We start from the raw sequence: 12,031 nt of genomic DNA, 5'->3' as shown, positions 1-12,031 counted from the left end.
GAGGGAGCCCAGGAGCTGTCCTGGGTCTTTTTCGGAGGAGCTGGGTGAGCGGCGTGGGGCACCTCCCACGTGCACAGGAGCAGCTGAGGCCCTGGCGCCTGCGGGGCGCGCCCCTCACTTCCCCGTGACTCTCCCCCCAAGCAGTGAGCAGCACGGGTGGCAGGGCTGTTACAAAGGCGTTTAGTTTATTCTCGTATCACGGATACTCTAGGGGTTCACATTTCTCGACGCTGCTCCTCCTCCTTTACAGTAGCTCATGTGCAATCTTACTTCCAGGCCCGGGGAGGGGGCGAGGTGGGCCTTGGCATTCCACGCGGGGCCGGGGGTGGGGGCAGCTGGCCCCACAGGAAAAGGGGCTTGGGGACGGGGGAGTGGGGGTGAGCAGAGGAGAGGGAGAGGGAGGAGAGGGCCCTACAGTCTTTTTCACTTTTTTTTAATGTCCGTGGATGATTCTCCCCCATTTACATTCCTGCCTGGCTGCCCAGGGTAGGGGACCATGCTGCTCAGGGCAGGGCTAGGCGAGAAAGCAGCTGGCCACCCAGGGGGGAGAGGGGGTGCTGAGGAGGCTCCTGGGCTAAGGCACAACCCTGTCTTTGGCTCTCCTGGTGGGGAGTTCCCTCTTGGGGTCTTTTTCAAGAGGTCTTTGCCTATGCCAATGTCCTGCAGAGTTTCCATAATGTTCTCTAGCAATTTGATAGTATCGGGTCATGGATTGGGGTTTTTGATTCATTTTGAGTGGATTTTTTGCAAGGTATAATATAGGTATCTAGTTTCATACTTCTGCATGCAGAGTTCCAGTTTTCCCAGCACTATTTGTTGAAGACACTGTCCTTGCTCTAGGGATGCTTGAAAGTACAGTAACTCCATGGATGCTTGAAAGTACAGATAATACAAGATGCTGTATATAATGTTTTTCATGTACATATGTACCTATAGTAAAATCAGTTTTCTAAGTTGACTCAGCAATATATTAATAGCAATATATTAATTTACCAGAGATCTTAGTGATTCAGCACACAATTCTTTCTTTTCCTTAATAAGTCAGGGAGTTTCAGCTTTTCACTTAAGAGAAGCACTATGGCTCACTTTGGCACATCACTTTGGCACATTGTTAGCATTGTTCCTTTTGCAGGTTTATGCTATTATTAAGCAAAATAAAGGGTTACTTGCAGGCAAATAACGGGTGTACCAGAACTGCTTATCTGATAACCAAGATGACTGCTAAATAACTAATGTGTGGGTAGTGCATACAGCAAGGATGCTTTGGACAAAGGGATGATTTATATTCCATCTGGGATCTAATGAGTGTGATGGCATAAGATTTAATCATACTACTCAGAATGGCAAGCAATTTAAAAGTTATGAATTTATTTCTGGAACTTTTTCATTTAATATTTTCATGATGTGGTTTACCATGTTTCACTTGAATTGCAGAAAGAAAAACAATGGATCGGGTATGGGACTGCTCTGTTACATATTTTTTTAATTCCAGCATTGCTAAAATTAAGTTTTTCAAACTTTACAAAGAAGTAATAATATACGAAATCTACATTAATCATTTAATTATCATTTGACAATCATATACTATACACTTTCAATAAAGGTGTTCTAATTGTGTAAATAAAATGTACTCGTGTTTTTATCTTTCAGGTAAATTAACTAAAAATTACGAAACAAATTTCAGATGTTGTGAAAAATCCCAGAGACCCTTGGAGATGTTTTTCTGTACACATTAAGAATTGTGTTCTTGAAATATAAGTCTATAAAACACATACTCACATATAAACACATAGACTCATCTATGTTTGCAACATGTGTATTCAGAACTTGCACACATATGCATATATATTTAAGTAATGTATATAGATGCCTTCAAAACAACATGACAATTATTCACAGGCTTTTCATTAATATATACTAATGTGATATTGGAAGAATTCAGGTTTAGGCATGGTGTGCACACACCAATAAAATCATATTATCCAAGATCTCTCCATGAATAGACATGAACCCCATGTCAGGAACAAATAGCCTCATGCACAATGTAAAGTACATGACTCCTTCTGAAAGTAGCATTACCTTTCTGTGTGTAAGGGATATAGTTTGCTGAATGACTTCTATAATTCAGTACAACTGTCTTAACCTTTGACAAATATGTTGAATTATGTAATAGATATCATTATTGACTTTTCTAATGATGCATCTTTTGCATTTTGAGAATGCATACATTATTGACAATACTATCAAAACAACTAAAAGTGAAAACAATTTCACTACATAGGTGCCACATAACAAAGGTACACACAATGTTCATATTCAAACATTACCACTGGAAGAATCAGACATTACTTTCTGCCTGAAGAATAACAGAAACAATAAGCTAAGGACAAAACACAAAAAAGCATGTTTACTTCTATAAACAACTACTTAAATCTTTAGTATAAAAGAATTAGGAGGAGGATTACTGAGTATCCCAGAAAGGAGAAACCTCAAATAATTGCACAAAATTTGTTTTGAATTATTTAATGAATTCTATGGTTTGGTCATTGTTAGTATTTAAATAGGAAATAGACTGGTGACAAGTAGCTTGACAGTATACATGGTAGTAGAAATACATTAAACATCACATTTTATTGTAAAATATTAACGACCAAATATTTTTTGAAAAAAACTGTGCATGCACAAATAATTCAAAATGTCCTTATCTTAATTGAACAAATATAACATTCTTTTTTAAAAGATTTATTTTATTTATTTGAAACAGAGTTACAGAGAGAGAGAGACAGAGGTCTTCCATCTGCTGGTTTACTCCCCAAATGGCCACAACAGCCAGAGCTTAGCTGACCCGAAGCTAGGAGCCAGGAGCTTCTTCCGGGTCTCCTTTGTGGGTGCAGGGGCCCAAGGACCTGGGCCATCTTCTACTGTTTTCCCAGGCCATAGCAGAGCTGGATCCGAAGTGGATCAGCTGGGACTCAAACTAGTGCCCATATGGGATGCCGGCGCTGCAGGCCAGGGTTTTAACCTGCTGCACCATAGTGCTGGCCCTCAAAATATAACATTCTTATAGAAATGTGCCTCTTTAAAATGAACTTCAGAAAATTCAAACCTCTTTTTTATAAAAAAGTAATTATCTACTTCTGGTCTGATAGCAAAACATGAATTTGGCTTGCTTTACCTAATGAATAAATTACTTCCTAAGACACATATGCATGCTTTGGATCTCTGGCTGAACAAACCAATGTTTTGCTTCCATTTCCTTTTAAAATATATTTATTTTAAAGGTGGAGTGACAGAGAGAGAGAGAGACAGACAGACAGAAGAGAGAGAGAGAGAGAGAGAGACAGAGAGAGAGAATCTTTCATCTCTGGGTCCACTCTTCAAATGGCTGTCAACAACTATGTCTTGTACATGTGGAGGTTAGGAGCCAGGAACTCTATTTTGGCCTCACATGTAGTTTGAAGGAACCCAGAGGGCTATCCTCCTCTGCCTTCCCATGCGCATGATCAGGAAGCTGAACTGGAAGCAGAGTAGCTGGGATTTCAAACTACACACTGATATAGAATGCCAGAGTTGCAAGCGATGGCTCACACCATTGGAAATCACCACAATGCTTCACCCTTCGTTTCACCTTATAAATTCTAGAACTCAACCTTCAGAGCTTGTATTTAGAGATTATAGGTTTTTACTAATCATTTACTATTCTGGCATATTATTTTTGGTTCTACATTTATACATGTCTTATTTAATATTTTTTATTTTATTTTTATTTATTTGACAGGTAGAGTTATAGACAGTGAGAGAGAGAGAGACAGAGAAAGGCCCTCCCTCTGCTGGCTCACTCCCCAAATATGGCCACCATGGCCGGCACTGCATCATCTGAAGCCAGGAGCCAGGTGCTTCCTCCTGGTCTCCCATGCTGGTGCAGGGGCCCAAGCACCTGGGCCATCCTCCACTGCCCTCCCGGACCACAACAGAGAGCCAGACTGGAAGAGGAGCAACCAGGACCAGAACCCAGTGCCCACATGGGATGCATGTGCCGCAGGTAGAGGACCAACCAAGTGAGTCACGACACCGGCCCCCTATACATGCCTTATTATTAACAAATATTTATTACAAGAGAAAAAAATGCCATGACATTGAGCAGTTCAGTTCAACAAAGACTTGGTGTGCCAACAATTGTTTACTTAACTTTTTTCAGATATGCAGTATTCAAGAGTTCTGAGGAGGGAAATTAACTAGGATACTGTGTGTAAGTTGAATTGGAGGAAATGGGTTCCTTTAGGAAAGTGATGCCAGCTTAAAGTTGGACATGCCCAGTTTTTATTTAGGCTGTCAGATGGTGAAGAAAGAAGTCGAGAGAAACACCAGAAACATTAAAGATGTAACTCAGTTTTTTCGAACAATTACTTGAGCATAGGGGATAGAGACAACCAATGCAAAGGAAAAAAAAAAGGTTGAGAGTAATTATCAGTCATAAAGACTGGAATGGCTAATACCACCTCAGCATAAGCTATAGAATTCAAGAGAAGGCTGGAAGGCTGGAATTGTAGGAGGAACATGATGAGATAAGATTTGGGATTGTTAATCTGTAGTTTCCCAATGGAATGTAAGGAGAGTTTACATTTCTTTTATTGATTATTTTAAAGATGTACTTATTTATTTGAAAGTCAGAGTTACACAGAGAGAGGAGAGGCAGAGAGAGAGAGAGGGAGATCTTCCATCCGCTGGTTCACTCCCCAATTGGCCATCACAATCGAAGCTGCACCGATCCAAAGGTAGGAGCCAGTAGCTTCTTCCAGGTCTCCCATGCAGGTGCAGAGGCCCAAGGACTTGGGCCATCTTCTACTGCTTTCCCAGGTCATAGTAGAGAGCTGAATTGAAGTGGAGCAGCCAGGTCTCGAACCAATGCCCCATATGGGTTGCCAGCACTGCAAGTGGTGGCTTTATCTACTAGGCCACAGCGCCAGCTCCAAGAGAGTTTAAATTTCAACACAAATATGAAAGTCTGAAGCTCAAGGAAATTTCAGTCCTGAATATAGGAATTTAGTCCAAATAAGTGAATAATAGTAAAGTGCATGAAATCATATCAGAAGGGAATGAGGAGAAACAAATAAAAATAATTTGAGGCAACCACCTTAAAAATAATATCACTAGATAAAATAAAAAGGCAATACAAGAAGCCTATATTGTGTTGTATCTGGTAAAGGTACCAGCTGGGATGCTAGTATTGCATATGGGTGCCAGTTCAATTCCCTGCTTCTCCATTTCTTATTCAGCTCTCTGCTGATGCTCCTGAGAATACAATGGAAGATGGCCCCACTGCTTGGGCTCCTACACTCACGTGTGAGACCTGGATGAAGCTCCTGGGTCCTGGCTTCAGCTTGACCCATCCCTGGCCATGGGAGCCATTTGGAGAGTGAATCAGCAAATGAAAATACCACCCCACCCGCTCCGTCTCTCTCTTTCTCCTCTCTGTAACTCTGACTTCCAAATAAATCAATAAATCTTAAAAAAAAAAAAAAGCAATACCAAAGAGAAATTCAGTGGGGGAAGACTAGAGACATAGAAGAAGGAACAACATAGTTCTACTGAATGTAGGAAGTTTTGTGAATAACCAACCAAAGTGTTCACCTTAAAACATCAGCTCCGTGAAACCAAGGAGCTTGCCTGACTTGTTGACTGTGATCCCCAGCACTTAAAGCAATGTCTGAATCTTAATGGATACTCAAAAAAAATGTTAAATGAATAAAAATGTAACATAAAATGCACTAAAATTTTATTAAAATAAATACTTTAAAATGATCATCCTTAAGGAAAGCAGATTAAGTGTGATGTCATCACCGGTGAAGGATTGCTAGCTTTATATATATGAAGGAAAGGTAGGAGGAGGGATGTTCTCAGGATGAGAAAAATCTTGGAAGAACGATTATTCAAAGGGAAAGTTCTTTAAATCCTAAGCATACAACAACTTGGAAGTAAACCATCATAAAAGTGGAGCACAGCAAAGGAAATTTCATCATCAGATTGTAATTTCATGATAGCAGGAACACTTTGTCACTCTGTTGTGTTCTTACTACAGGATCTGACATGAAGTTGGTGCTCAAATTAAGTGTGCTTGCTGAATTAACTACATTTAAACTAACTTTACCCCAAAATGGAGCTTGTACATATTTTATAGTCCTGTCCTTCCCTTGGTGCACAAGTTCCCTAAGTAGGTCCTTGGCTGGAAAGAAACATGAAGGGATATAGTCAGAAAAGTTGTAAATACTATCTGTGGGTGGTGACTTAGTTATTCTCCAGAAGTGGGAGATCTGGGGAAATTGTGTAGAGCAATTACTCCTTGTTATGGGATCAGTTTGCACTCATCTGTGGATCACCTTAATTTTACAGCACTTGAAATGCATGGATTTGGACCAAATACAAACACTTTGATATAGGCTAATTGCATACAGTTACTTGTCAGGCAAAACAGAAATGTGTTCCTTTGGATACAATTAAATTGCTTTCACCTGTTTGCCAGTATATTGGAAATTGATATAATTTTACGCCTCAAATATATTATGCTTCCTCTTCCCTTTCTTACTTTCTTTGCCCCCTTCTTTTTTTTCTTAGCTGCATATATGTGGAATCTGCTGCATGCTTTTGACAGATGATAATACTCTCATTTCGTTTCATGTTTCTCTCTTACCTCTACACAGCCAGTTTACAGTGTTTGGATACATTTATCAGTGTCTGTAAGGCTTTGCCAAAAACCTAGTTGTAGGTAGGCTGTTATATAAGCTACTGCTGCTATGCACACTGTTAGCATTTGGAGCTCTTTCATTGACAGTTGCAGATATTGGGAGCTATTTTATCTAGACTTACAGGATGTCTCAGCGGATCTTTATTCTGATATAATTGTGCCAAAATAACCTGGTGCCATGCATGTACAATATGTCTGCACTAAAAATTCACACAAAAAATTTGGATGAGTAATGCTGCAGGCAAAGTAGCTGGGATCTTCTATTTTAAAAACAGAACTAATGTGCTTGTGTTTGTTGTTTTCAAATAGCAGAGTCTTGTCTTACCACTAAATATGCTGAATTGCTCAAATCCCCTGCAAAAAAAAAAAGTACTGACACTGTGCATGCCCAAAGTGCTTCCCCATTTTTCCCCTTGGCCATAACATTCCAGTAACCCATGGCCTATTTAAGGCTTAACTGGTAACGAGTAACTACTTAAGCTATCTCATAAGACTATTTCAATAAGAAAAAAAAAAAAGTACATGATAGAAACAGCTGCAGAGACCAAACACTTGACTAGAAAAAATTGGAAAAGTTTAAGAACTGATTTATTTCAATGTTTCTCAGACTTGCTTATGCCTACAATTCATCAGAGAAATGTATTTAATTTGATTAAATTGAAATTCCATGGGCTTTGTAAACTCAGACTACTGAAAATGGAGATTAGCTGGAGAATGTTGATAAGCACTTTTGGTGAGCTGTGTACAGTGGACCCAGCTACGTTTGCGTAAACATTATGTGTATTAAAATCTTAGAACTTTCTGACACTCAGCATCATATTTTTAAAGATCGTAGATGTTTTTCACATTTTCTTTCACCTTCCATCTAGGAAGGTAGTGGGGGTTGCACAGACCATCTTGAGTCTGGTAACCTTGAGAGAGTGTGGGTCAGCAGAAAACAAAGTGTTGTGCCTCTGTCTTCGTGCACTGTGTTTTTTTTTTAAACAGGATGTGATGATATGCAGGATAGCTACTCATAAAGCAGAGCACCCATTGGCGGCAACTGACCAGTGAATTGAGGAAATTAGATCATTCTCTGATTGGGTATATTTTCTATCTGAATTATCTGGGGATCTGACCCGATTTTCTTGCTTTGTCAGTAGAGACATGGCCTAAATTTACCTCACTGCATGTAAACCAAGTATGATTACTGGTCAGAAATTCAAATGGTGAAGGGTGATCGTCGAGCAATTATGTAGAACTTTCATAGGTCTCAAAGTGAAATTAAATTGAATTTTCATAGTCCTTTATACATTATAAAATCTTTTTATATAGATTGTGTCATTTGAGCCTAAAAAGAGCATAGGGCAAGAGTCCAGTCCCAGTTACAGCTAAAAACACTCAAATCGCAGAAACTATCCATCAATGGTTATTTAGAAAGCTCATGTACCTTGACATATTGTTTAATGCTTTATCTCTGATTGTGTTTTGATTTCATGTTTATTAAAAGTTATTTATGAAGAAATTTCACTAATTGATAATATAAATTGGATTTTTAGTTATGAATCACAGAAAATCACCTCAATCTGGCCTAAGTAATAAAGGGAATTTATTGGTTACTGCGTATATAAAACAGTATTGCTGGTATGATTAGCAATGCTTGTGTGACTAGTATTTGAAACAAATGCTCCTTTTAACTATTGTTGCTTTAAAAGAAAATTAATCCTGGCATCCAAATAATGACCTGATATTTTTCTCCCTTTCCTCTTCAAGTAAATGATCACTAACTGATTTCATATTTCATTTGCTTCTTATTTAAGTGGGAAGAGAAAGCTTTTTCTCTTCTCCCTGGCAACAGCTGGAATAAAATCACACTGCTATGCTTTGGATCATATACACAGGTCTGGAGGCAGAATCGATGACATAATGACTGGTTCCAGGCAGACAAGCTTCACACTAGAAACCAAGGAACTGAAACACCACAGAGGTAAAGACAACAGCTTTTGATGGAGATCAGAATAATTTTGCTAGTCAGAATTCTGATTTCAAAGTCCAAATTATCCTTTACTGTTGGTTTAAAAAATATTGGCCCACTCAGTTGGAATTCAGCGATAATGAGGCTAAACTAGAATTGTGCACCAAACTAGTTGAGCTATTTTTATAGAGAAAAAAAATCTCGGCTCCACTCTATTCCTGATTCTGACCATGATTCTGGCAAAGCTTTACTTAAGATAATGGAAGAAACAGAATAGACAGTCTACATAATTCCATATATTTTCTATTACTGCATGAAATAATCTAGAGACCATACTGTAGCAGTAAGTCTCACCTGATCTGGGGTCTCTTCTGTGGCTTTCTTCCAGCCCCACCCTCCAAAACTCTACCAGGATGAAGAAAGTGAGTAGCTTGGGATGAACATTGGTACAAATTACTAGACGTGGAATAAGAATGTATCAGAAGGGATATGTGAGCCGGCGCCGCGGCTCACTAGGCTAATCCTCCGCCTTGCGGCGCCGGCACACCGGGTTCTAGTCCCGGTCGGGGCACCGATCCTGTCCCAGTTGCCCCTCTTCCAGGCCAGCTCTCTGCTGTGGCCTGGGAGTGCAGTGGAGGATGGCCCAAGTGCTTGGGCCCTGCACCCCATGGGAGACCAGGATAAGCACCTGGCTCCTGCCATCGGATCAGCGCGGTGCACCGGCCGCTGAGGGTGAACCAATGGCAAAAGGAAGACCTTTCTATCTGTCTCCCTCTACTGTCCACTCTGCCTGTCAACAATAAAAAAAAATTAAAAAAAAAAAAGAAGGAATATATGGAATCTAAAGACAGATTAGCAATGTTTGTAGTTCTCCCTTAGATACCAATCCATACCAATAGAAAAACTCCTACCTTTTTTTTTTTTTTTAAAGATGTAATAATTCATTTGAAAGTCAGGGGGCCAGAGCTGTGGTACAGTGGGTTAACACCCTGGCCTGAATCACCAGAATCCCATATGGGCACCGGTTCTGGTCCCGGCTGCTCCTCTTCGATCCAGCTTTCTGCTGTGGCCTGGGAGGGTGGTGGAGGATGGCCCAAGTCCTTGGGCCCCTGCACCCATGTGGGAGAGCCAGAGGAAGCTCCTGGCTCCTGGCTTCGGATCAACGCAGCTCTGGCCGTTGCGGCCAATTGGGGAGTGGGCCATCGGATGCAGGATCGCTTTCTCTCTGCCTCTCCTCTCTCTGTGTAACTCTGACTTCTTTTTTTTTAAATTTATTTATTTATTTGAAAGTCAGAGTTACACAGAGAGAAGGAAAAACAGAGAGAGAGGTCTTCGATTCTCTGGTTCATTCCCTAGTTGGCCCCAATGGCTGAAGCTGCACTAATCTGAAGCCAGGAGCCAGAAGCTTCTTAAGGGTCTCCTATATGGGTGCAGAGGCTCAAGGACTTGGACCATCTTCTACTGCTTTCCCAGGCCATGGCAGAGAGCTGGATGGGAAGTGGAGCAGCCGGGACTTGAACCGGCATCTATATGGGATGCCGGCACTGCAGGTGGCGGCTTTGCCTGCTGTACAACAGCGTCGGCACCAAAATCTAATTCTAAGAGGAACATGACTTCATACAGAAAATGTAGGAACTGAACACTGTCGATCAATGAAGAAATACTTCTTATACTATGATTTGGGTGTACTGTTCAGCTAACACAGAGGATACGTATTCTTTGTTGATTTTGTTTTGTTTTGTTTTGTTTTGTTTCTTATTTGTGGTTTGACTAGTCTCCAAACCCAATCTTCTCCTAGAAGGAGATTGATTTACCTTTTGAAAAACACAGCTCTCTGACTCTCTGTTCTTATTGAGGCATTTCTGTACTGACCGCACCACAGGTCTAAGGATGGGCAAATGGTTACTCCTTGGTCAAAGATAGAATATTTTCCCTGTCCACAAGCTACATCAATGGCAGTCTTTTCAGAAAATTTCACTGAGAGTACTAACAAATAGTAACTATTAATTTTTGACATGAACTAGTAAGAATCAGGCATTTAGGGGGGGCTGAATATAACTCTGGCTTGGATATAAAACCAACACGGATGAGAGCACAGCTGAGCTATTGAGATGGCAACAATGTCTGAAACTATATACTTTTCAATTTGGTGATTCAATGCATTCTCTATGTTGCTCAAACCAGTTTGATTTGTATTTTCTACACAACAAAATTATAGGTTTATGTAGTTACCTATCTCAATAGGTATGTAAAAGTAATTTCATGTTTTTAAGCTAATAGAGTTTATTAAAATATATAACGTAAAGTGAATGATCAAGTTACAGTAGATAATGTTGATGTGGGAAAAGTCAGGGAGATAGATCAAGTTCATGAGCTGGAGGCCACACCTACCCCACCCCATGTAATCCTATCAACCCACCCATCAAGCAGATGTACCTCCTCTTACCTGGGACCTGGGGGCAGTACCATGCAGCCACTCCCTAAGAAGCTTGGGGAAGAGGAGGGGACTCTGTCTTCCCTCTCCACCTCATGGACCCAGGACAAGCAGAGCAGGGTATGAAATTCCCTTTTTACCTTTCCTGGCCCACTCTCCCTAAATGAAGCCCTCATATGCTTTTGTATTCTTTTTACTTTGTAAACAAACCTTTTCATAACGGGTGCTTATGTCTATAATTATAACTCTTCTCTAAGTAAAAGGCAACAGACTGGGATATTAATTTGGGCTCCAACCTAGCCCACAACAATATGTTTAAAAAAACAGTCTGTATAAGTAATTAACTTTTTTTTTTTTGGACAGGTAGAGTGGATAGTGAGATAGAGAGAGAGACAGAGAGAAGTAATTAACTTTTTCTAAAAGAGTAGACCCAATTTTGTGAAGTTTACTCAGTAAATGACATTGCCCTCCCTTCTTAGTGATCTAAGAGTTTAACCTCTTAATAGAGAGACTAAAGAAGAAAGAACCTGTATGTACATTTATATTGTTTTTAAATAAAATATGCCTGGATCTCAAGGCAGGCTACCCTAGGGTCAGAAAATTTTACAAAATCATGGGCATACACCCATTTAATTTTATATAAAGGGACTAAATAGGGAATCTGGAAGCTGTAGATTTGTGATCTAGCATGTTCATGTAGGTGACACTGTTTTGTGACATTTGAAAGGTGCAAACCACAGAACAACTGAGTGTTTTCATAACTCCTGAAATAAATGGTGTGGTATGAAACAATAACAAGCTGCCGAATTGTGCACTTTTATTGAGGTTTAAAATAGGAAAAATAATTACTTTTTATTGAGGTAACATTCACATATAATAAATTAATAAAATAAAGAAAGTA

At 39.9% G+C, this 12,031-nt stretch overlaps 1 pseudogene; it reads left to right on the top strand.

Annotated features, from left to right (window-relative positions):
* Positions 1 to 256: 256 nt before the first annotated feature.
* LOC133763032 (zinc finger MYND domain-containing protein 19-like) overlaps positions 257 to 12,031 on the top strand; it is a 127,311-nt pseudogene continuing 115,536 nt past the window's right edge.

The sequence above is a fragment of the Lepus europaeus genome, chromosome 1, assembly GCF_033115175.1.
Source record: "Lepus europaeus isolate LE1 chromosome 1, mLepTim1.pri, whole genome shotgun sequence".
In the NCBI taxonomy this organism is placed as follows: Eukaryota; Metazoa; Chordata; class Mammalia; order Lagomorpha; family Leporidae; genus Lepus; species Lepus europaeus.
Note: the sequence above shows the minus strand (reverse complement) of the source record. Positions and strands in the feature narration are given on the sequence as shown.